Source organism: Lepus europaeus, chromosome 17, assembly GCF_033115175.1.
Source record: "Lepus europaeus isolate LE1 chromosome 17, mLepTim1.pri, whole genome shotgun sequence".
Classification (NCBI taxonomy): Eukaryota; Metazoa; Chordata; class Mammalia; order Lagomorpha; family Leporidae; genus Lepus; species Lepus europaeus.
This window is the reverse complement of record NC_084843.1, coordinates 41,379,451-41,406,348: the sequence shown is the minus strand read 5'-3', so window position 1 is coordinate 41,406,348 and position 26,898 is coordinate 41,379,451. Positions and strand designations below refer to the sequence as shown.

Sequence of the window (26,898 nt, the reverse complement as noted above, 5' to 3'; positions counted from 1 at the left end):
TTTTTTTTTTTAGATTTACTTATCTGAAAGAGTTAGAAAGAGAAGTAGAGACAGAGAGAAAGAGAAGTCTTCCATCTGCTGACTCACTACCCACGTGGCCACAATGGCTGGAGCTGAGCCGATCCGAAGCCAGCAGCTTTTTCCAGGCCTCCTACATGGGTGCAGGGGTCCAAGGATTTTGGCCATCCTCCAATGCTTTCCCTGGTACATTAGCAGGGAGCAGGATCAGAAGTGGAATTGCCAGGATTCAAAGCAGCACCTTTATGATATGTAGGCACTGTAGGCTGGGGCCTTAATCTGCTGGTCCACTCCCCAGATGGCCACAATGGGCTAGGCAAAGTCAGGAGTTTTCTTCTGCAAGTCTCCCATGTGGGTGCTGGGGCCAAAACAGTTGGGCCATGCTCTGCTGTTTTTCAAGGCACATTAGCAGGGAGCTGGATCAGAAGTAGAGCAGCTGGAACATGAACCAGTGCCCATATGAGATGTCCAAGTAAAAGGTAGCAGCTTAACCTGCTACACCACAATGCCAGACCCTTGATAATTTCTTATAAAGTTAACACTTATCAAATGACCCTGATAGCCCATTTCAACATGTTTATCCTACAGAAATAACTATTTATGTTTATATAAAATTCAGTATGTGAATATTTATACCAACGCTATTCCTCACCAAACATTGGAAACAACCCAAATATTCTTCAATGGGCAGTCTATCCATGCAACAGAATATGACTGAGTAATAAATAGGTATGAACCACAACAACAATGGTGACTCTAAAAGGTAAGAAGCTTAAAGAAGTCAGCCTCAAAAGATTATAAAGAGAAAATTACATTTGTATGACATTACAAAAAGGAAAGACTATAGATTTAAAGAAAAACAGCTCAGTGATTTCTATATCTTAGAGTGTGTGACTACAAAGGAATAGCATCCTTTTGGGGTTTTGGGGTGATACAACTGTTTTATACTGTATTTATATTCCTGGCAGATGTACCAATCTATACATGTTCTAAAATTCATAGGACAGCATACATTAAAAAGTCAATTTCCACTGGGATCTCACTCACAGAGATCTTTCATTTAGGTCTTCTTCTTTTTTTCTTTTCCATGGTATCTTGGCTTTCCATGCCTACAATACTCTCATGGGCTCTTCAGCCAGATCTGAATGCCTTAAGGGCTGATTCTGAGGCCAGAGTGTTGTTTAGGACATCTGCCATTCTATGAGTCTGCTGTGTATCCTGCTTCCCATGTTGGATCGTTCTCTCCCTTTTTGATTCTATCAGTTAGTATTAGCAGACACTTGCCTTGTTTGTGTGATCCCTTTGACTCTTAGACCTATCAGAGTCTTCAATTGTGAACTGAAATTGATCACTTGGACTAGTGAGATGGCATTGGTACATGCCACCTTGATGGGACTGTATTGGAATCCCCTGGCACATTTCTAACTCCACCATTTGGGGCAAGTCCAATTGAGCATGTCCCAAATTGTACATCTCCTCCCTCTCTTTTTCCCACTCTTAAATTTAACAGGGATCACTTTTCAGTTAAAATTTAAACACCTAAGAATAATTGTGTGTTAATTACAGAGTTCAACCACTAGTACTAGAACAACAACAACAAAAAATACTAAAAAGGATAAAATATTACATTGTACATCAAGAGTCAGGACAAGAGCTGATCAGGTCATTGTTTCTTATAGTGTCCATTTCACTTCAACAGGTTTCCCCTTTGGTGCTCAATTGTCACCGATCAGGGAAAACAAATGATATTTGTCTCTTTGGGACTGGCTTAGTTCACTCAGCATGATGTTTTCCAGATTCCTCCATCTTGTTGCAAATGACCGGGTTTCATCGTTTCTTACTGCTGTATAGTATTCTATGGAGAGAACTTCCACTTTGACTATGACCCTATCGGAATAAGATCAAAGTTGGCAAAATCTAAAGGCTTCCATAGCCTTGGCAACTCATGACTAGAGCCCAGGAAGATTACTGACGCCATAAACAAGAGTGTCAAATTGTTAAGTTAGCAACAGGAGTCACTGTGTACTTACATCTCATGTGGGATCTGTCCTTAATGTGTTGTCTAATGTGAAGTGATGCTATAACTAGTACTGAAACAGTATTTTTACACTTTGTGTTTCTGTGTGGGTGCAAACTGATGAAATCTTTACTAATTATATACAGAATCGATCTTCTGTATATAAAGATAATTGGAAATGGAAAAAAAAAAACCTGGTGTTAAATTGGAAATGGCATAGAAAATTAATTAATTTTTTAAAAATATCATGTGGGATCTCTGTCTTTAATGTGCTGTACACTGTTATTTAATGCTATAACTAGTACTCCAACAGTATTTTTTCACTTTGTGTTGCTATATGGGGGCAAACTGTTGAAATCTTTACTTAATATATACTAAACTGATCTTCTGTATATAAAGAGAATTGAAAATGAATCTTGATGTGAATGGAAGGGGAGAGGGAGCGGGAAAGGGGAGGGTTGTGGGTGGGAGGGAAGTTATGGGAGGGGGGAAGCCATTGTAATCCATAAGCTGTACTTTGGAAATTTATATTCATTAAATAAAAGTTTAATTTAAAAAATTCAATTTCATTGTTAATTTAAAAATTAAATAGGCTTCAAATGTCTTTAAAACATAAAATAACTTTTTAAAAATATTATTTTGAAAGGCAGAGTTACAGAGAGGTGGGGGACAGAGAGAGAGGTCTTCCATCCACTGGTTCATTCTCCAAATGGCCACCAGGACCTCTTCCAGGTCTCCCAATGGGTGCAGTTGCACAAGCACTTGGGCTGTCATTGCTGCTTTCTCATGTGCATGATCAGGGAGCTGGATCAGAAGTAGAGCAGCCTGGACCTGAACCAGTGCCCATATGGGATTCCAGCACTGTGGAGGTGGCTTGACCTGCTATACCACCACACCGGCCCCTAAAATAACTTTTAAATAAGCATTCCACCAAGAGACTCATCCCTTTCCTCCTCCCTTTCCTCTCCCCTTCCCCTGCTGCTGGATTGTTGAATTATTCCTATCTCTGTATAAATATACCTGTATTGAAAACTTTAGGCGCATCAATCTTTGTTCATATTTGAGATGTTTTTGTTAAGATAGACTCCCTGCAGAATTACTGTGGCAATGGCTATAAATACTTTCAGAACTACTGATATCTCTGCCAAACTGCTCTCCACTCAGGAGTATGTCTACTGCCCCTCCCACCGTCAGTGTCTGAGATTAAGTGGCATACACACTCTTAAATATATGAAATTAGAAGAGATATTCAGTGTTGGTTGGGGGAATCGTTGGAGAAGAAAGAAAAACACAGATGGGTTAAGTATCTAGGCCAGGAGAGAAACTAGACCTTCAGACCTAAGAATCATCTGCTTCTTATTTTTACACTTTGACAATAACTCCAACTTTGCTCATTTTGCTGTTTGTTTTAAAATTCATTCTTACTTTCTTATTTTTAATTTCCTCCCCCTCTTTTATTCCTAAAGTAGGTGGAAAGTTGGGCTACCAATATAGTAAGGCTAATATCTTATATAATTAACCTACGAATGTTTCTTAAACACCAACCCTGTGAAAGGCATTGTGCTAGCCAAGATAGGACTAGCTAAGAAACAAAAACACGGTCTCTGCCCTCAGGAAACTTACAGCACAATAGAGAATGGAGAAGTTACTATTACTCCTCTGCCACTTTTCTTCCTCCTAACTTGCTAATGATGACAATGAAAATAACATCAACAGGTACTGTTTAGCTATTTGAATTAAGAGCTTCTACTCTTAGTTAATCAAAGAACACATCCTAGACTATGTGAAATTAAGCCATGCTTTGCAGGATGGGTACATCCAATTAAATGCATTCCAGGTATGGGATGGTCATGTGTAGAGGTAATAGCCTTTGGTACTGGAGTGTGGAACTGTGACTGTTTCCCCTTGATCACTTTATTGTTATACAAACAGCATTTGAAAACTCCTTTCCTGGGGTGAATGGAAGCTGACTCAACAGCCTGTCTCCATGCATCAGCTTGTTGGCAAAAATGGGAAGGCTTTTATTCCCCAAAGCAGTGTTCCTCTTGCAGAGATAGAGATATCATGTATAATAAATTGGGAAAACTTGTGAAACGAAACATCTGTTCTGTATGCTGAAGTGCCAAGGCATTCTCAAGATATGAATTTCCACTCTATATTCTAGGTGCTGTGATAATGAACTGAGAATGAGTTTGGAAGGTTCATCTATTTCCAATAAAAAAGTTCATCATCTCTCTGCAACTTTTGTAATAATTATTTTGGAACAGTTTAGACAGGAAATTGAAAGAGACAGAAGGAGAGGAATGATGACAGAACTCAAGAACTGGTGAAAGAGTCAATAAAGTTAAGGAACATTGAGAAATGAATTTTAATGATGTAATCAACAATGCCTTCAGCTAATTTAACCAGATCAACAAAGCCATTATATTGTATAGATGGTGTTTATTTTGTTACAAATCTATGTGGAATGAAAGATGTATTATCAAATGCACAAATCTCCTATACTTAGGATCTAAAAATTGCATAGATGTTTCAGAAGATAAAATGTGGATATTCTCTTATAGAATTTTTAAAGAACAGGTTTTTTCCCTATTGCAATGAACATTTTATTCTTTCTAACATATTGCTGGCTTTCAATCAAAACCAGTCTCCAAGATTATTCTTAATTTTTTAATATACGATACCAATTCATAGATTCCCTCAGAGGCCAGACATGAAAGGGGTTTTTTTCTTTAAGATTAATTTATTTGAAAGATAGAGTTACACAGAGAGAAGGTGAGAGAATGAGAATGAGAATGAGAATGAGAATGAGAATGAGAATGAGAATGAGAATGAGAATGAGAATGAGAGAGCAAGAGCCAGAGCATCCATCCTATCCAGATGACGACAACAAAACCAGGAGCTTCATCTGGGTCTCCTACTTGGGTGCAGGGACCTAAGTATTTGCACGGTCTTCCAGTGCTTTCCCATGCACATTAGCAGGAAACCACATTGGAAGTGGAACAGCCAGGACTCAAACCAGCACCCATATGGGATGCAAGTGTCACAGCTGGTAGCTTAACCCACTAAACTACAATGCCAACCCATCTAAGTTTTTGAAGTCACCTTCAGGGATAGACTTTTTTCTTATCATATTGCTGCATAATATTGATGCTAATGCTACATCTTACAGATTTCAATAAACCTTTCCAAATCTTACCTCATTTGGACTTGACTAGAATTTGAAGATAGGCAGTAGAAATATTTTTATATACCATTCAACGAAGTGGAAAGAGTCTAATAATGATTTTTCAAGGTCACTTAAAGAACTAAGACATGAGGAGCCGGCGCCGTGGCGCAGTAGGTTAATCCTCTGCCTGCAGCACCGGTAACCCAAATGGGTGCCAGTTCTAGTCCCGGCTGCTCCTCTTCCAATGCAGCTCTCTGCTATGGCCTGGGAAAGCAGTGGAAGATGGCCCAAGTGCTCAGGCCCCTGCATCTGCATGGGAGACCAGGAAGAAGCACCTGGCTCCTGGCTTTGGATCGGCACAGCTCCGGCCATTGCAGCCATTTAGGGGTGAACCAATGGAAGGAAGATCTTTCTCTCTGTCTCTCCCTCTCACTGTCTGTAACTCTACCTCTAAAATAATAAATAAAACCTTTAAAAAAGAGAACTAAGACATGAGCATGTTTACTAGCTGCTGTTACTCCATTTTCCTATTGTATTTTACATTGCATTCTTTTTTTTATTATTTTAAATTTTTTTGCCAGGCAGAGTTAGACAGTGAGAGAGACAGAGACAGAGTTATAGACAGTAAGAGACAGAGAGAAAGGTCTTCCTTCCATTGGTTCACTCCCCTAATGGCTACTATGGCCGGCGCTGCGCCAATCCGAAGCCAGCAGCCAGGTACTTCCTCCCAATCTCCCATGTGGGTGCAGGGACCCAAGCACTTGGGCCATCCTCCACTGCCCTCTTGGGCCACAGCAGAGAGCTGGACTGGAAGAGGAGCAACCAGAACAGACTCTGGTGCCCCGACTGGGACTAGAACCTGGTGTGCCGGTGCCGCAGGTGGAGGATTAGCCTATTGAGCCGCGGCACTGGCCCTAAATAAAAGTTTTTAAAAAAAGAGAGAAACACTTCCTAGTCTCAAATCCCTTTGGTCTTATCTAGTCTCTACATTTCTCCTCCTATTACTGATTGATATGCATGTGGAATCTGCAGTGTGGAGAAGGGTGGTGATGCCAACTGTGAGGTTGGAAAGCCCAAAGGTGCTTCAAGTGGTGGTCCAGAGCATTGTACTGGAGTATCTGAATACACCAGCAACCATCATAAGAGGTGAACCTTAAGTGGGAAGAGACACCAAACTTGAGAACTATAATGTGGGTATGGATCTTATACAGTCTTGCATAGCAACGTAAAGCAGTGACAGCCATGGCCTAGGTCTAGAGTGGATTCCACACATGTGGGCAATGGTCAGAGAAGAGCTTCTAACCAGCAGTGGACCACATCAGCAAGGTTGATGTTGGAGCAAAGAGACCACTGAACAATGGAGAAACAGTGATGCCTGTGTCCCAGCATGAAAAGGGAGGCAGAGCACAGCTGCTGCTTTTCTGTAGTAGCACCCAAAATGACATGAGAGTACAGTTTCCTCCTTACCCTGAGCCTCAGAATCAGCCCTTAAGGCATTCGGATCTGGCTAAAAAGCCCATGAGAGTTTCTCAGGCATGGAAAGCCAAGACATTGTGGCAAAAACAACAACAACAACAACAACAACAACAAACCTAAACGAAAGATCTCTGTGAGTGAAATCCCAGCGGAAAGAAGGGACCATCAAAAAAGGAGGTACCTTTCTCTGAAGGGAGGCGAGAACTTCCGCTTTGACTATGACCTTGTCTAAATAACATCTGAGTTGACAAACCCAAAAGGCTCCCATAGCCTTGGCAGCTCATGACAAGAGCCTCTGGTGATTATTGACGTCATAAATAAGAACGTCAATTGTTAAATCAACAACAGGAGTCACTGTACACTTATACCCCATGTAGGATCTCTGTCCTCAATGTGTTGTACTATGTGAATTAACGGTATAACTAGTACTCAAAAAGTATTTTTCACTTTGTGTTTCTGTGTGGGTGCAAACTGTTGAAATCTTTACTTAGTATATCTTAAGTTGATCTTCTGTATATAAAGATAATTGAAAATGAATCTTGATGAAAAATGGGATGGGAGAGGGAGTGGGACATGGGATGGTTGCGGGTGGGAGGGAGGTTATGAGGGGGGAAGCTGTTATAATCCAAAAGTTGTACTTTCGAAATTTATATTTATTAAAAAGTTAAAAAAAGGAAAAAAAAAGTTAAATAAAGACCTTCCAAGATGAGCAAAAAATGAAACAAATTTGTCATCACCTGGCAAACCTAGCAAATGATACTTAAAGATGCACTACATATAGAAACAGAGGAAGACACAGCATCATGGAAGAATGTGAAGGCAGAAATCCCCCTTGGAAAAGAACCAAGGATATTCAAAACAAACAATAAGACCATTTATAGAAAGTGGCAAGATATATTCATTATTTATCAATAAGAACCTTGAATGTAAATGGACTAAATTCTCCAGTTAAAAAGATACAGACTGGGCCTCCGTACCCACATGTGAGACCTGGAAGAAACTCCTGGCTCCTATTTTCAGTCTGGCCCAGTCCTGGTTGTTGTGGCCATTTGGGGAGTGAACCAGCAAGAGGAATCTCTCTCTGTCATTGTCATTCTATCTTTCAAAAAAAAAAAAAAAAAAAAAACTTAAATTTTTTTTTTATAAAGATACAGACAGGGCCAGTACTGTGGTGTAGTGGGTAAAGCTGCTACCTGTAGTGCTGGCATCCCATACAGGGGTCAGTTTGAACCCTGGCTACTCCACTTCCAATCCAGCTCCCTGCTAATGCACCTGGGAAAGCAGCAGAAGATGTCTTTCCCTCTAACTCTACCTTTCAAATATATAAATAAACAAATCTCTAAAAAAATAAGTCCTATTCACGATATCTACAAGATATAAGTATATTAGGACAAATTTAACCAAGGATGTCAAAGATCTCTATGCTGAAAATTATAAAACATTAGTGAAAAAAATACAACATAGAAAAAAAGTAAAAATCTTCTGGATGGGAAGAATTAATATCATCAAAATGCCTACTTCCCAAAGCGATTTACAGATTCAATGTGATTCCAATCAAAATACCAAGAACATTCTTCGCAGATCTAGAAAAAACAATGCTAAAATTCATATGGAAACACAAAAGACCCCGAATAACCAGTTATTTATTTGTTTATTTTAAAATAAGTTATAGAGGAAGAGGAAGAGATATCCATTTGTTTATTCTACAGATAGCTGCAATGGCCAGGACTGGGCCCAACAGAGGCCAGATGCTTCTTTCAGGTCTCTCATGTGAGTGACAGGAGCCCAAACACTTGGGCCATCTTCTATTGCTTTTCCTAGGCTATTAGTAGGGAGCTGGATTGGAAGTGGAGCACCCAAGAGATGAACTGGCACTCACATGGGATGCCAGCATCACAGGAAGTGGCTTCACCTTCTACACCACAATGCCAACTCCCAAAGCAATCTTAAACAACAGAAACAAAGCCTGAGGCATCATATTACCAGATTTCAAGACATGCTACAGGACTGTCATAATCAAACCAACCTGGTAGTGGCACAAAAATAGACATGTAGATTAATGGAACAGACTAGAAATCCCGGAAGTTAATCTACACATCTATAACCAACTAATCCTAGACAAACAAGCTAAAGTCATTCTCTGAAGAAAGGACAGTCTTTTCAATAATTATTTTTGGGAAAATTGGATTTCCATATGCAGAAATTTGAAACAAGAGGAAACTAGAGGAAAACTGAGAAAACACAGCAAGATATTGTCTTTGGCAATGATTTTTTTAAATAAGACCCCAGAAGCATAGGCAGTAAAAACAAAAATGGACAAATGGGATTATATCAAGCTAAGATGCTTCTGTACTGCAAAGGAAACTTAACGCGAGGAGGCAAACAACAGAATGGAAGAAAATATTTGCAAACTATGCATCTGATAAAGGATTAATATCCCGTATATAAGGAGTTCAAAAAACTCATTAACAATAAAACAATCCAATTAAGAAGTGAACAAAGGATATGAATAGACATGTTTCAAAGGATTAAATGCAAATGCCTGACAGAAACATCAAAAAAAGGCTCAGGCTCACTAGTCATCAGGGAAATACAAATAAGAACCACAATGAGGTTTCACCTCACTGAATTTAGAATTGGCACCCAAAAAAAAAAAGCTGACAAGGATGTTGAGAAAAAGGTACATGGCTTGTGGGTATGCAAATTGATAAATCATTATGGTAAACATTCTTCAGAAAACTAAAAACAAACCCATAAGATTCAGCTATCCTACTTCCAGGAATATATCTCAAGGGAATTAAATCAGCATATGAAAGGGATACCTGCATTTCCTTGTTTATAGCAGCCCAATTCCCAATAGCTAAGATATGGAATCAACCTAGATGTCCACACGGTGTGTGTGTGTGTGTGTGTGTGTGTCTATTACACACACAATGTAATATTATTCAGCCATAAAAAAGAATGAAATCCTGACATTTGCAACAGAATTGATGCAACTGGAGATTATGTTCAGTCAAATACTAAGACACAAAAAGACAAATATCACCTCTTTTATTTGTGGAAGTTAATATACATATAGAGTATAAAACTGTATGGATGCCATATTATTTGATATATAGTTATTAATAGTGCTTCACTGAATCATACTATGTAAATGACAACATCTTCTTTCTCACGTTACCAAAAAAAAAAAAAAAATGGAGGCAGGGAATAGTAAGGACTCTTGGAGTACTAGTTATGTTTTGTTATTAATTTGGGTGTTGGCTATGAGTGTGATCAGAGGACCAAAAAACTCATTTATCTCCACATTTAAGTGCATTTCTTGGTATATACACTCTGCTTCATTAAAATGTTATTTAATAATAAAAACAAGTCTCCCCTTACTTTGACAAACTTTGCAAATAATCACCATTGTCAAAGACTATTTTTCCCTTGGAGACATTGAGGGGGATGTACCTCCCCAGTCCTGAAGTCTGCATTTATGGATACCCCCTTAAGACATCAGATGTACTCTTGGATGGGAGCTGTGGTCTTGCATCAGGTGGGTGGGTGCTAAGGAGCTGATGAACTTTGGTTCAAATCCTTAAGGTGAATCAATGCTATTACTCAAAGTTGAGAAGGCTTGGGTGATGTCTCTCAGGCATTAATGTGCTTACGAATCACCTGAGCATTCTGATTCTGTGGATTCTGACTAGAGCTTAAGAGTCAGCATTTTTAACAAGCTCCAGGTGTTGCATGATACTAGTTCCCTAGACTACACAAGTAACAAGGAGCTGGAGGATACTGAGATTACAATCTACATGTGGCACTCCTATTTTCCTCTTCTTAACCTTTTAGAATTTGTTTTATCCAACATTTTACATGAGATATTCCCCGTGCCATTCATTATTCTTTAGACTCATAACTTTTAATAACTCTGTAGTTTTTAGTCACTTGAATGTGTATTGATTTATTTGATCCTTCACCTTTTGCTTAAAATCTGAAATGCTTCCTGTTTTTATCTATCATAAATTGTGCTGCCATAAGAATCTGTTCATCAATATTTGTTGGCTTCTTTGAAGTCATGTTAGAGTACACCATCAGGTCCAGAAAACTTAAGATGTATAAAACAAAGAAAATCTCTAAAACAAATGTATACACCGAAGGCTCTCAGAAACAGAAATTATGGAAGCAGAGTTTTCATTTTCCTATCATATGTACCTGCAAACTATGTTATAAAGTATAAAGCTCAAAAGTCATTTGAATTTCCCCACAGAAAATATTGTAATTAGGGATTGTGCTCCAAGATTCATAATGAACTTTATGAAGGGAAAAACGTAAGCTGTATAATAATTCAAATATTAAACTTAAGTATATTCTATACACTGGGAATAAACCATATGCACTGGGTTTTTACAATCGCCATAACTTTACACAAAAACTAAAATTCTATCAAACAGGAAATACTTAGCTAATAATTTGGCTTCTCTGGTTACTGCTTCATCCCAACATCCCATCCTGGCTCTAATTAAGGTGACATCTAGCCCAATACATGCCCTTGAATAGAAAAAAAAAAAAAACACTCATTTTTCAAGACCCTTCTCTCCCACTGAAATGTTTTTTGACTTTGTTATATGATACTGTACTCTTGTCTGAAAGAAAACTGTAGCAATAAAAATACAGATGTAAAATATCTACAACGTGAAGGGTATGATAGACATGGCAGCCATGGTGTGCTGTCTGCATCACCAGGCAGAGGCTCCACGCCAGAAAAGATGTGTGCAGAACCAAGAGACAGTGTATCCCATCACTCCTCAGTGTGCTTTGGAGCTGTAACCTGCCACTTTCCTCTTTGGCGACCGCAAAGGAAGCTCAAGACCCGCAACATAGTAAAAAAGAAGGATAAGAACAAGGTCAAAATTTGCTTCTTTCCAGGTCTCCTACCTCGATCTTGTGTGAAGCCATTGTAGGAGCTGAGCAGAACTGATGATCAGGATATCAGGGACATGCAGCTTGCCATCTTAGCCAACATACTGGGTATGTTGTTCCTTTGTTTGCCATTTTCTATCACCATGAGGACGTCAAAATCCCAAGAAGCAAGTGTGAAAGGGGCACTTTCCCTGTCCCAGGGTTCCAGGGCACAGTTCGAGGCAGAGGGACGGTGGGAGGGGCCTTCATATTTTATCCCTTCTACCCACCACAACACACAACGCAGCTACACTGAGTTTTTCCAATCATGTTTTATTTCCTCAACGTCTTGAGGAACAAAAATCAACCACCAAATAAGGCCCACCATTAGGGGCTGCTTTTTTTTTTTCCTCCTACTTCCTCTCTAACACCCTTCCAGTATAAAAATGTGGTTTGTGTGTGTGTGTGTGTGTGTGTGAAACAAATAAATTAGTGCTTCTCAAACTTAATGAGCATATGATGACCTGGGAATGTTGTTAAAATACAGATTCTAATTCAAAGTTGAATGTTGAGATTTTGCATTTTTAACAAGTTCCCAGGTGATCTGGCTACACTTTGAATAGAAGGACTCAAGCAATCATAAATTTGACTTTCCCATCCAGGAAATCTTTGATTAAAATACTGTTACTCTTAGTTTGTTGAAAGAGACTCAGTATTCTTTTTGTTTTGTTTTAAATGCTTTTTAAAAAAATTTCTTTGAAAGTCAGGGTGGGAGGGGAGAGAAAGAGGGATCTTCCATCCCTTGCCTTGCTTCCCAAATGCCAACATAATTGGCTGGGCCAGGATGAAGCCAGGAGCCAGGAACTCCACCCACCTGTGCTTCAGAGGTATGCGGTGGGGGAGAGAAAAGTCTTCCTTCTGCTGGTTCACTCTCCAAATGGGCTGCAACAGTGAGGCTAGTCCGGGCCAAAGCCAGGAGCCCAGAATTCCAACTGGATCTCCTATATGGGTGGCAGGGGCCCAAGTAGTTGGACCATCTTCTGCTGCTTTCCCAGGCGCGTTAGCAGAGAACTGGGTCAGAAATTGAGCAGCCAGGACTCAAACCAGTGCTCCAATATGGGATGCTGGCATCACAGGTGGTAGCTTAACCTGATATTACAACACCCTAATAAGACCATATTTGAATCATCACCAAATAAATGCTATATAGCTTTCCCCTGATATCTTTAGGGGATTGATTCCAGGAATCCTGGTGGATATCAAACTCTAAGAATGCCAAAGTTCCTCATTGAAAATTATATACTACTCGCATATAACCTACACACATTCTCTTGTATAACTTAAGTCATCTCAGATTATTTATAAAACAATGCAATAACTTGCTGTTACACTATATTGTTTAGAGGATAATGACAAGGAAAAAGTCTGTACATATTCAGAATGGATGTAGTTTTTTTTTTCACCAACATTTTTAATCTGCAGAGGCTTGAATCAGCAGGTTATATGGACTTGGCTATGAACCATGAATTGTACAATACCAAGTGTCTCGGGAGTATAGAGGGAGGAAAGAGCTCTGAGGGTGAGGATGCTTATAGAATGGCAGAATGGGAGGACACAGGACACAACCCTGCCCTCCCAGAGTCCCAGCTAAGGCACAAATATAGATGGCACAGGAGGTGAATACCTTAGCTAAGGATAAACCCTCCTGCTCCTCTGGAATTGAGCTTTTTATGGAGTGGAGTGCCTCCTGCCATCAGCAGTGGTTTGCGACCAAAATCAGTCAACATGTGTGTAGATTGTTATTATAATTTTGCCATTTTCTCACCTACTATAATCACATGGCTATATTTTAATTCTAATTTATTGAATTTTATTACTAGGCGTTTTTAACTGGCACTTTAATGATGTAACACCCTTAGCCATTCTCTCACTTACAGCCTCAAAAGGCAGCTTCTGAGATGTCGAGGAATGTATGGCTGTTCCAGAACTTTTCCTCTCCTGAAAAGGCTTTCCTCCTGGTTTCTGCTGCATTCCCCACCTACCCTCTGGTACTGTAGCCGTTGGCAAAAGGCAGTGGTATTTTAGAACAAATTCAGACTCTCTTTGGGAAATCAGTTCCTCTAACAAGTATGTGGTAGCCTTAAGACAGTTCCAGAAAAAATTCTTTGATTCTCCTGCCCTAAAGGGATAGAGCTTAATTCCCTGTCCCTTAGTGTGGGGAATTTCTTCCAAAGATCTTCAAAAGGGATGGAATGTCATTTCTGAGAACAAATTATTAAAAGACTGCAGCATAGTGTGCATTGTGGCTCAGATGCTTAAGCTGCTATTTGGGATTCCTGCATCCCATATTGGAGGACCTGTTGGAATCCGAGCTCCTCTGCTTCTCTTCCAGCTTCCTGCTAGTGTGCCAGCAAGGAAGTAAATAATGACACATACTTGGGTCCCTGCCTTCCATGTGGGAGATCCAGATGGAGTTATGGGCTCCTGGCATCAGCCTGGCCTAACCCTGCCTGCTGTGGGGAGTGAACCAGTGGATGGATGATCTCTCTCTCTCCTCTCTCTTTCTCTCCCCACCCCATCACTTTGCCTTTCTTTTTTTTTCCATTTTTTTATTTAATAAATGTGAATTTACAAAGTGCAACTTTTGCATTGTTGTGGCTTCCCCCCCAACCTCCCTCCCTCCCGCAGCGCTCCCCTCTCCCTCTCCCTCTCCCATCCCACCCTTTATCGAGTTTCATTTTCAATTATCTTTATATACAGAAGATCAACTTAGTATATACTAAGCAAAGATTTCAACAGACTGCACTCACACAACTGCACAAGGTATAGAGTATTGTTCAACTAGTAGTGTTATCTTTAACTCTCATAGTAAAACACATTAAGTACAGAGATCCTACATGGGGAGCATGTGCCCAGTGACTCCTGTTGTTGATTTAACAATTGACACTCTTATCTATGACATCAGTAATCACCCGAGGCTCTTGCCATGAGCTGTCGAGGCTATGGAAGCCCCTTGAGTTCACCAACTCTGAACTTGTTTAGTCAAGGCCATATCACAGTGGAGGTTCCTTCCTCCCTTCAGAGAAAGGTGCCTCCTTCTTTGATGGCCCGTTCTTTCTGCTGGGGTCTTGTTCACTAAAATCTTTCATTTAGGTTGTTTTTGCCACCGTGTCTTGGCTTTCCATGCCTGTGAGACTCTCATGGGCCTTTCAGCCAGATCCGAATACCCCAAGGGTTGATTCTGAGGCAGGAGTGCTCTTTAGGGCGTTTGCCATTCCATGAGTCTGCTGTGTGTCCTGCTTCCCCTGCAGGATCATTCTTTCCCTTTTAATTCTATCCTTCATTACTTGCAGACACTGGTCTTATTTGTGAAATCTCTTCGACACTTACCCTATCTTTTTGATAGGTTATGTACTTATACTTATCACTTTACCAAGCGAGCTGACATTGGTACATGCCTCCTTGATAAGATTGAGTTGGAATCCCACGCAGAAACACAAAGTGTAAAAATACTGTTTCAGCACTAGTTATAGCATCATTGCACATTAGACAACACATTAAGGACAGATCCCACATGGAATGTAAGTACACAGTGACTTCTGTTGCTGACTTAACAATTTGACACTCCTGTTCATGGCGTCAGTAATCTCCCTAGGCTCTAGTCATGAGTTGCCAGGGCTCTGGAAGCCTTTAGAGTTCGCTGACTTTGATCTTATTCCGATAGGGTCATAGTCAAAGTGGAAGTTCTCTCCTCCCTTCAGAGAAAGGTACCTCCTTCTTTGATGGCCCTGTTCTTTCCACTGGGATCTCACTCACAGAGATCTTTCATTTAGGTCTTCTTCTTTTTTTCTTTTCCATGGTATCTTGGCTTTCCATGCCTACAATACTCTCATGGGCTCTTCAGCCAGATCCAAATGCCTTAAGGGCTGATTCTGAGGCCAGAGTGTTGTTTAGGACATCTGCCATTCTATGAGTCTGCTGTGTATCCCACTTCCCATGTTGGATTGTTCTCTCCCTTTTTGATTCTATCAGTTAGTATTAGCAGACACTTGCCTTGTTTGTGTGATCCCTTTGATTCTTAGACCTATCAGAGCCATCGAATGTGAACTGAAATTGATCACTTGGACTAGTGAGATGGCATTGGTACATGCCACCTTGATGGGATTGTATTGGAATCCCCTGGCACATTTCTAGCTCTACTATTGGAGGTAAGTCTGAGTGAGCATGTGCCGACCTGTATATCTCCTCCCTCTCTTATTCCCATTCTTATATTTAACAGAGATCACTTTTCTGTTAATTTTAAACACCTAAGAATAATTGTGTATTGATTACAGAGTTCAACAAGTGGTATTAAGTAGAACAAACAGAGCAACAACAACAACAACAAAAAATACTAAAAGGAATAAAATAGTAAGTTGTTCCTCAACAGTCTAGACAAGGGCTGATCATGTCATTGTCTCTCATAGCGTCCATTTCACTTCAACGGGTTTCCTTTTAGATGCTCGTTTAGTTGTCATCGATCAGGGAGAACATATGATATTTGTCCCTTTTGGACTGGCTTATTTCACTCAGCATGATATTTTCCAGATTCCTCCATTTTGTTGTAAATGCCTGGATTTCATTGGTTTTTACTGCTGTATAGTGTTCCATAGAGTACATATCCCATAGTTTCTTTATCCATTCATCGGTTGATGGGCATTTAGGTTGATTCCATGTCTTAGCTATTGTGAATTGAGCTGCAACAAACATTGAGGTGCAAATAGCTCTTTTTTTCCCCTTTAATTCCATTTGGGTAAATTCCAAGGAGTGGGATGGCTGGGTCCTGTGGTAGTGCTATATTTGGGTTTCTGAGGACTCTCCAAACTGTCTTCCATAGTGGCTTTACCAGTTTGCATTCCCACCAACAGTGCATTAGTGTCCCTTTTTCCCCACATCCTTGCCAGCATCTGTTGTTAGGTGATTTCTGTAAGTAAGCCATTCTAACTGGAGTGAGGTGAAACCTCATCGTGGTTTTGATCTGCATTCCCCTGATGGCTACGGATCCTGAGCATTTTTTCAAGTGTCTGTTCACCATTTGGATTTCCTTTTTTGAAAACTATCTGTTAAGGTCCTTGGCCCATCTTTTTATTAGCTTTTTGTTTTGTTTCTGTGGTGTTTCTTGGTCATTTTATAGATTCCAGTTGTTAATCCTTTATCTGTTGTGTAGTTTGCAAATAACGTCTCCCATTCTGTTGGTTGCCTCTTCACTTTCCTGTTTGTTTTGCTGTAAAGAAACCTTTCAATTTGAGGTAATCCCATTTGTTTATTTTATCTTTGATTACCCATGCCTCTGGGGTCTTCTCCAGGAATTATTCGCCTGTTCCAATGTCTTGGAGGGTTTCCCCTATGCTCTCAATTAGTTTCACAGTGTCGTGGCGTATCTTTAGTTCTTTGATCCATGTTGAGTGGATTTTTGTATAGGGTGTAAGGTAGGGGTCTTGCTGCATACTTCAACATGTGGGCATCCAGTTTTCCCATTTGTTGAAGAGGCTGTCCTTGTTCCAGGGGTTGGTTTTAGGTCCTTTGTCGAATATGAGTTGGTTATAGATGTTTGGATTGATCTCTGGTGTTTCTATTCTGTTCCATTGGTCTATCCATCTGTTTTTGTACCAGTACCAGGCTGTTTTGATTATAGCTGCCCTGTAGTATGTCTTGAAGTCTGGAATTGTGATGCTTCCAGCTTTGTTTTTATTATAAAGGATTGCTTTAGCTATTCGCAGTCTCCTGTTTCTCCATATGAATTTCAGCATCATTTTTTCTAGATCTTTGAAGAATGACTTTGGTATTTTGATTGGTATTGCATTAAACTTGTAAATTGCTTTTTGAGAATGGACATTTTGATGATATTGATTCTTCCAATCCATGAGCATGGCAGGTTTTTCCATTTTTTTGTGTCGTCTTCTATTTCTTTCTTTCATGTTTTGTAATTTTCATCATAGAGGTCTTTGACATCTTTGGTTAAATTTATTCCAAGGTACTTTATTATTTTTGTGGCTATTGTGAATGGGATTGATCTTAGAAGTTCTTCCTTGGCCACGGCATTGTCTGTGTATACAAAGGCTGTTGATTTCTGAGCATTGACTTTGTATCCTGCTACTTTACCAAACTCCTCTATGAGTTCCAATAGTCTCTTATAGGAATTTATTGGGTCGCCTATATATAGTATCATGTCATCTGCAAATAGGGATAGTTTAACTTCCTCCTTTCCCATTTTATCCCTTTAATTTCTTTTTCTTGCCTGATGGCTCTGGCTAACACTTCTGGGACTATATTGAATAGCAGTGATGAGACTGGGCATCCCATTGAAAACACCTTCCAATCCATTTTCTCTTTCCACACCCTCAGGGACTCCTATTATCTGAACATTGCACTGCTTGATTGAGTCTTGTAGGTCTCTGACCATATTTTTTAATTTTCTAATTTCTTCTTCCTGTGTTTGAACTGATTGTATTATTTCTGGAAGTTTGTCTTCAAATTCTGATATTCCCTCTTCTATTTCATCTGTTTGATTTCTGAGGGATTCCACAGTGTTTTTTATATGGTCAATTGAGTTTTTCATTTCCAGTATTTCATTCTGGCTTCTCTTTAGGATCTCTAATCCTTTGGCTTCTTTTTGTTCAGATCTTGAAACCGTTTCTCATTATTTCTAAGTAATCTGAGTATTAATTTTCTGAATTCTTTTTCTGGCATGGTTTCAAATTTTTATTCTTCAGCCTCTATTATGGTTGGTTTAGCCTGCTCCATTGGCGAGTTTATAGGTTCTTCTATATTCTTATTCTGGATTTTCCTTTGTTTTTGGGCATTTCTGTTTGGCTTGATTTTCAGGTTGATTTCCCTCTGCTATGGGCTGCTGTGGGTCTGTACCAATATCCAGTGTAAGCAGGCTGCTCTACCTTCTAGAGTTTATTTGTTTGTTTTTTATTTATTTATTTATTTTGGTAACTTGAGTGGACTGGTGTCAGGGCTTTGAGGTGCCCATCTCTGCCTCTTGGGGCTGGTTTCCCTGTTCCTTTGTTCGCCCTAATGTGTCTGTGCCTGGGGTTCGTTGGTCAGCCACTCTCCCTCACTGTGCCCCCTGTGCAAGGAGTGCCGAGTAGCTCCAGACCACCTTCACTTTGCCTTTCAAAAAGACTGTAACTGCTATCTTGCAGGATGTGTGCTCACTCTTTGATCCTCTTAAATTGCTCACTCTGAGGGGAGGTCAGTTGCCATGTTGTGAGGCACCTGTGGGGAGCGCATGATGAAGAACTGAGAACTGCAGGAGCCATGTGAATGAGCTTGGAAGCAAATGCTTCTCCAATGGAGCCTCCAGTTTACCACTCTCCTGGCAGACACCCTGACTGGGGTCTTGTGAGACTGTATGTCACAACCACCTAGCTCATCTGTTCCTGGAATCCTGACTGTCAAAAGGTGTGAGATGACATTTGCTGTCTTTAGCTGCTGGTTTGGGAGTAATTTGTAGCACAGCAATTGTCAATGAATACAATGTGTCTGGAACAAAATATTTTTTTCAGCCAAGAACCTGCTGTTCTAAGTTCATTGAAACTGGTTCTTCACTGAATAATACAGTGGAAAGTAATATTTAGTGTCAGGGTGAATCCATGGCTCAGTGGATGCAACAGAAATGAAGTGTGTGTGTGTTTTAAAAACATCTTACTTCTTTGGGAAAAAAATAAGCTGTTTGTTGTCATTAAAAACATTTGATATCCCAAGTGCCTCTCTCTCCCATACTACATACTCCAAAGAGAGTAGAAGACAAGACTACAGGTTGATTTACTGAGGCTTCTAGGAGCTGCCCTGTAAGGGAGAAGTACCCATAAGTTAGAACCATCTGGTTTTGAATGACAGAAGCCAGAGTCAAGCTAATAAGCAACAAGATAATTTCCTGGTTTAAATATCTTGGAAGTCTGGTGGTGGAATGAGTTTCAGGACTTCTGTTTACACAGGTTACTGTCTCCCTCTTCTTCTCTACTCTGCCTTCTCTACTTCTTGCCTCATTTTTTTCCTGTGACAGATGGCTTTCTTTAAATCACCAGTAGCCCAACTTTTCATCCTGAGTTTACCTACTCTGGAGGGAAAGCATATAGCTCCTAACATTGATTAATCCAACCTGGGAACACTCTGATTAACTAGCTTGGGTCATAATCAAAGATTGGGGGAAGGGTAGTGGAGATGCTTTGATTGACTGTTTTGATTGGATCACATGGGGAGGGGGTGTGATGACATAGGGGACCCAAGAGGAGCACAGGTGAGAGGGCTTAGTAAAGCAGAAATATAATCACCACAGTCCCTTACAACCTAGAGGCATGACAGAAATAAGCCAATCAGACACACAGCTGTGTGCTGAAGGTTCTTCAGGAAACAGGCCGACCTCAGCAGGAATGGAGTTTTCTTCTAGAAACTCCCAGAACTGGAAGGTTAAATTATTAGGAAGTCATTGGAGAGCATGGCTGGACATCCAATCCAAGTATATTCTATTTAGAGCTGTTCTACTTGTAGGTATGAGAAGTTCTCCACCCAGTAGGTGATAAGAATGAGGTCAACTTATCCTTATATCTCTAAGAGTTTCAGAACACAATGGTATAGCATGTAGAATTGTGGAGGTGATAGACATCTGCTGATTTTTTTTCTTATGTCAGTTTGAAATTGATTTTTAAGATTCAGATTTTATATCAGAAATATGTGAGAATTAAGTAATTTTATTAAATTTTATATTAAGAGTGAAAATATTTTGCACTGGAATATCAGTTCAAGAATAAATGTATGCAAAAATGTACCAACTCCATCCTATACACTAAGAATCAGTGTGTTAGGGGTTAATGCTGTGACACAGTGGGTTAAGCTGCCACTTGCAATGCTGGCATCCTACAATGGAATTGCTGGTTTTAATCCTGGCTGCTCCATGTCCAATCCAGTTCCCTGCAAATGGGCCTGGGAGAGCAATGCAAGATGGTACAAGTGCTTGGGCCCTGCCACCCATGTGGTAAAGCAGAATGCTGTACCAGGCTCCTGGCTTCAGACTGGCCCAACCCTAGCTGTTGCAGTCATTTGGAGAGTGAGCCAGTGAATGGAAGATCGATCTCTCTCTCTCTCTCTCTCTCTCTCTCTTTTTTTTTTTTTATCCACCTAGGTGGAAATAATGTCTGTACAAAACCAAATGTTTGTTACTATAACTTCTGCATCACAATTAAAATCCGAACAGTTTTTTAAAAACAGTCAACTCAGTCAAAACCCACTACTTCAGAATCAATAGTTTCTTGGAAGCCACAGTAACACTTAAATATGGTTAAGACTTGAATGCAGAAATTCGGTTGGTTGGAAAGCTAATTAAACTTCCAACTTGCTCAAATAGAATTACAAAAAGGCAAAATTGTGTTTTTCACAGAGATACAGTCCACTGGAATCACCAACACTGGACAGTTAGAGTATTTAGAGTCCTGAGATAACAAGGAATCCAGGCATCCTTTAGACAGTCTCCTGTCGTCCTTTCTTCCCAATCAGAGACTTGTGGACGTGTGGAATGACACCACCACCAGCAATTGTAGCCTTGATGAGCGAGTCCGATTCTTCATCTCCACGAATAGCAAGTTGCAAATGACGAGGGGTAATGCGCTTTACCTTTAAATCTTTTGATGCATTTCCTGCCAGTTCAAGTACCTCTGCGGTGAGGTACTCCAGGGTGGCAGCGCTGTACACGGTGGCAGCCGCGCCCACACGTCCATGGCTGATCGTCCTAGATTTCAGGTGTCGGTGAATGCAGCCCACTGGGAACTGCAAGCCGGCTCTCTGCGAGTGGGAAACCGCCTTTGTCTTGGCCTTTCAGGAGTCCTTCCCAGCCTTACCGCCGGCCATTTCGAATTCTGCGGAAGCTCAAACAAGCAAGGCAGAGAAAGGGCTAGTCTGACACACAGCGAGATCCCACCACCTACTCCTCCATCGCACCGCGATTCAAACTCCGATCTCTCTTTTCCTATGCCCCCTCCCTCTCCCTCTGCAACTCTGCCTTTCAAATAAACAAATCATAAAAAAGGGATCAGTGTGTTAGAACTGAAAGAAGACTTACAGATCCTGTTTAACTGAGTTTTCTTTTAACAGAGAAGCAGCATCTTTTTGAATGTTCAATGGATATTTGTATTTCTTCTTTGAACTGCCTTTCAGAACTCTTTGCCAGGTAGTGGGTTTTTGGCCTAGTGGTTAAGGCACCTGGGTCCTACATCACAGCACGTGGGTTTGGATTCCTGGCTCCAGCTTCTGACAATCCAGTTTCCTGCAAATGCAGACTCTGAGAGGCCTTGATTATGGCTCAACTAACTGGGTTCCTCCACCCACGTGGGAGATCTGAGTTGAATACCAGCTTCTGCCCCACCCATTCCTAGCTACTGTAGGCATTTGGGAAATGAGCCAGTAGATTGGAGTTTTCTTTCTGTATCTCAGAAAAATAAAAATGTTCTTTGCTATTTTTCTATTGGAGAATTAGTTGCTAGCAAATTTTAAGTATTTTTAACATATAGAATATAAATATACTGTCTGTTACATATAGTGTACAACGTTTTTTTAAATCCATGTTGGTATGCTGTTTTTTTTTTTTCTTTCTTTTTTTTTTGACAGGCAGAGTGGACAGTGAGAGAGACAGACAGAGAGAAAGGTCTTCCTTTGCCATTGGTTCACCCTCCAATGGCTGCCATGGCTGGCGTGCTGCGGCTGGCACACCATGCTGATCCGAAGGCAGGAGCCAGGTGCTTCTCCTGGTCTCCCATGGGGTGCAGGGCCCAAGCACTTGGGCCATCCTCCACTGCACTCCCGGGCCACAGCAGAGAACTGAACTGGAAGAGGGGCAACCGGGACAGAATCCGGTGCCCCGACTGGGACTAGAACCTGGTGTGCCAGCGCTGCTAGGCGGAGGATTAGCCTATTGAGCCACGGCGCAGGCCGTATGCTGTTTTTAATACATAAACAAAGGTTTTAAATTTTTGATTTATTGATTTTTATTTTTATCTATTTGGAAGGCAGAGTTACAGAGAGAGTCAGAGAAAGGTCTTCCATCCTCTGGTTCACTCCCCAAATGGCCACAATGGTCAGGACTGGGCCAGGCCAAAGCCAGGAGCCAGAAGCTTCTTCCTAGTTTCCTGTGTGGGTGCAGGGGCCCAAGTGGTTGGGCCATGCTGTGCTGCTTTTCCAGGTGCATTAGCAGGAGCTGGATTGGAAGTGGAACAGCTGCAACTTGAATCAGTGCCCATATGGGATGCTGGTTTTGCAGGTGGCAGCTTAACCCACTATGCCACAATGCCAGCCCCTAGATTTATTTATTTGGAAGGAAAAGTTAGAGAGAAAGAGAGAGAGAGAGAGAGAGAGAGAGAGAGAGAGAGAGAGAGAGAGAGAATATCTTCCACATGCACTCCTGAGATGGACACAAGGGCCAGAGCAGGCCAGGAGCCTGGAACTCCATCTTGGTCTCCCACATAGGTGGCAGGGGCCTAAGTGCTTGAGGCATGTTCTGCTGCTTCCCCAGGTGCATAAATGGAGCAGCCCAGCTGGCATGCAAAATGCTGGCCCCCAAAGTTCTAAATTTTGCGTAAATTATTTCATATCTGTTTTTATGAGTAAAATTTTTGTGTTTAGATTTAGCATGAATATTTACCAATACCCCAACATATTAAATATCCACTCATGTTTTCAGCTTTTTATGACTTATTTAATTTTTTAAAAAATTCATCTTCAATTATCTGAAAATATTAAATCTCATATTTGTGAGTTAAGCATCTGCCTTCATGTTTCCCAAATGGTTAGCCAAATGTCCCTGAACCATTTATTAAGTAATCCAGTTTTTTCTCATGTATTTAAAATGCCACCTTGAGTTAAATATTGAATTTATTTGAGGTGGCAGAACTGATCAAAACATTTAATAATAGAAAACAATGTTTTATATAAGTAGTATTAACTTTGTAGCTCAACTTGAAGAATGGAAAAAATAGAGTTTGAGCATGTTACTTTTGAAATAGATAAGTTGTGAAAATTATGATGCTTTATTTTAAGGTAGAAGGTAACAATTTTTAAGCTATTTCTTAGGACTTTGTTTTCTCTTTGTATTTCTCCCTCTGTTATCTACAGATTTTCTAGCCAGCTTAACATCTGTCATTGGGGATCCTTTAACCTGAGGAAGGAACTGATAAGAAGCTTTTTTGTGGATGTTAGGATTGAGAAAAAGGGGATTATGCATGAAAGGTTTGAAAAGGGATGCTCATGCCAAAGATTTTAAACTCTATCCACAAGACCCTGGCTGGAGTACTGGTTTGGGTTATACATCATGTCCCCCCAAAAGATGTGAATATGTCACCTCATTTGAAAGTAGGTCATTGCAGATGTAATTAGTTAAACTAAGATGAGGTGCAGTAGAGTGGGCCCTTGATCCAGTGTGACTGGTGTCGTTATATGAAGGCGGCCATGTGAAGACAGAGACAGATAAGAAAATGCCCTGTGATGATGAAGGCAGAGATTAGAGGAGTGCACTCAAATCAAGCAATGCCTTGTAATCTGCTTACTCAGGGATCAGATTTGGCTGTGTGTCAAAGGTTGTTGGCAAACCACCAGCAGCTAAGAAGATATGAAGGATTCCCCCAAGGTGGGAACATAACTCTGTTGACATGTAGATATTGGATGTCTGGGTAACCAATTTGTGCTATTCTGTTATGACAGCCCTATAGAACTAACATAGCCCTCATGAGATTTAATGGCCTCCTGGTTTCTGACACTAATGCGCCCCAAAACACCACTGATTTGAATTGTGTCAAATTGTGAACAATTATAGAACAGGCTATAACTAGAATATAATGAGATATTTGTTAAATAGAGCCCAGTGACTTCATGGCATTTAAGTTAAGTGAATCCCTTAAGATCAGAGCTAGAATAATGATTACAACTGTTGACTCATAAAGTCAGATACCTGAGTACACAGACTTTTCTGCCACTCATTAGCTCTGTGACTTTGAACAAGTTATTTAACCTCTTGAGCCCTCTGTTTTCTCATCTGTAAAACAAAATATTTACCTCATAGGATTGCTGTGAGGTCTGGAGGCGGTAATGCATGCAGAAGTGCTTAGAACATACCTACCTAGCACAGTGTATTACATAATACATTTCCTTCTCCTCCTCCCCTCCTCACTCTCTTCCTCCTTCTTTGTATTACTAAAAGTGTAGCTGATCTTGTTTGTGTGTGTGTGTGTGTGTGTGAGGGGAATTCAAAATGCCATGTTATCACACAGTGATAACAACTTGCTAGATACACATTTAAAGAATCATTGCAATGTAGTCATTTTGCAATAGCAGTTTGGCCACATGACAAGACTGACCCTGGTATGTATCTTTGATTAGCATGATACCTCCTTGCAGGTTGCTAAGGACTGAATTGTGCCTCTCCTGCCACCCTTCTCCTGCTACCCTAATCCTTAATGTGACTTTATCTACAGATAAATTCTTTAGGAGACAAGTAAGGTTAAAGGATTTGTAAGAATGGGGTGCTAATTCTATGGGACTATGGCTTTATAAGAGGAAGACAGAGAAAGCTCTCTCGTTCTTCAAAACACACTGAGAAAAGACCCTGTGAGCACACAGCAAGAAGGTAGCTTGTCTATAAGCTGGGAAGAAGGCCCTCACCAGAAGCCAATCAAGCCAGCACCCTGATCAGCACCCTCTAGACTCCAGAATGGAGAGAAAGTGAATTTCTGTAGTGGAAGCCTCCCAGTATATAGTATTTTTTATGGCAAACTGAGATTATTATTGCTCAGGTCCAACATTCAAAGGGTTATGTGTATGTGTGTACACATATCTACACACACACACATTTATATATATATATATATACACACATATATATATACACACACATACATACACACACATACCTTTTTGGAAATGTCTGTGTGGGTTCTCCATGCTTGCCTGTCTCCTCCTTTCCTATCAGATCTCAAAATTTGGAGTTCTGCAGGGCCCTCTCTGCTATATCTAGAACCTTCTCTAAGTCTTCCATCTCAATCAGGCTCAGGGATTTAAATACCATTGCTATGGTTGGAATATTTGTATTCTCTCTGAAGTTCACATTGAAATCCAACCCCCAATGCAACAGTATTACAAAGTATGACCTTTAGAAGGAGGTTAGGCCATGAGAGCCTTATCCTCATGAGTGGACTAGTAACTTAGAAAATGGCTGGTGGGACCTAACAAGGCCCCCTTTGCCATTCTTCTTTCTACCATGTGAGGATGCCACAAAGATACAATGTCATTGATGGAATAGGCCCTCACCAGACACTGAAACTACTAATGCCTTGATCTTGAACTTCCCAGCCTCCAGAACTATAGGAAATAAATCTCTTCTGTTTATAAGTTGCCCAGCGCATGGTATTTTGTTATAGCACAGCAAACTAAAAAACTATGGACACAGGAATGACATTCAAACCTAGTCCTCATTTCTACCTCCAACTCTGGGCTCATCTAATCAATTGCCTGTCTCACGCCCCATTTGGCATCTCAAATATGAAAAATTCCAAAATAAGCACTTGATTGAACTATCTGTTCCTGTTTGTCAACAATGCCACATCCATGCCAATACCCTCCCCTGAAAGTCATCCTTGATGTCTTTCTTTTTCTTTATCCTTTCTATTTATATCCAATCCACCAGCAAGTCTTGTCAGTACTATTTCCAAATTAGATTTTTATGTTTTTCCCCTTTCTGCCACTACCCTAGTCTAAGCTTTACTCTTATTTCTTGCCATAATGTCCTCAATGATCTCCCTGTAACCAATATTACTGTCTTATAAACTTTTCTCCACTTGGTAGCCACAGTTATCTTTGTAAAATATCATTTAAATCTTACTAAAAACATGTGCACAGACCTTAAGTAGACAAACAGTCCAACTGGAGCTATTACCAAAAGGAAACAAACAAGCAAGACAAATCAATATCTTATAGAGAAACCATTTTTTAAAAAAGATTTATTTATTTATTTGAAAGTCAGAGTTATATAGAGAGAAGAGACAAAGAGAGAGGTAGAGCTTCCATCCACTGGTTCACTTCCCAAGTAACTGCAACAGCAGGGCTGAGCCAGGCCAAAGACAAGAGCCAAAAGCTTCAACTGGGTCTCCCACATGAATAGCAAGGGCCCAAATACTTGGGCCATCTTCTGCTCCTTTACCCAGGCCTTTGCAGAGAGCTAGATTGAAAGTGGAGCAGCTGGGATATAAACCGGCACTTTTATGGGATACCAACATTGCAGATGGTGGCTTTACCTGTTACACCACAA

The 26,898-nt window shown here is 40.4% G+C and overlaps 1 protein-coding gene and 1 pseudogene across 2 annotated transcripts in view; both read right to left on the bottom strand.

Annotated features, from left to right (window-relative positions):
- Positions 1-26,898, bottom strand: part of SGMS1 (sphingomyelin synthase 1) — a 465,134-nt gene that overhangs the window by 387,654 nt on the left and 50,582 nt on the right. The window lies entirely within an intron of this gene.
- On the bottom strand, positions 20,757-21,548 carry LOC133775744 (histone H2A.Z-like; annotated as a pseudogene).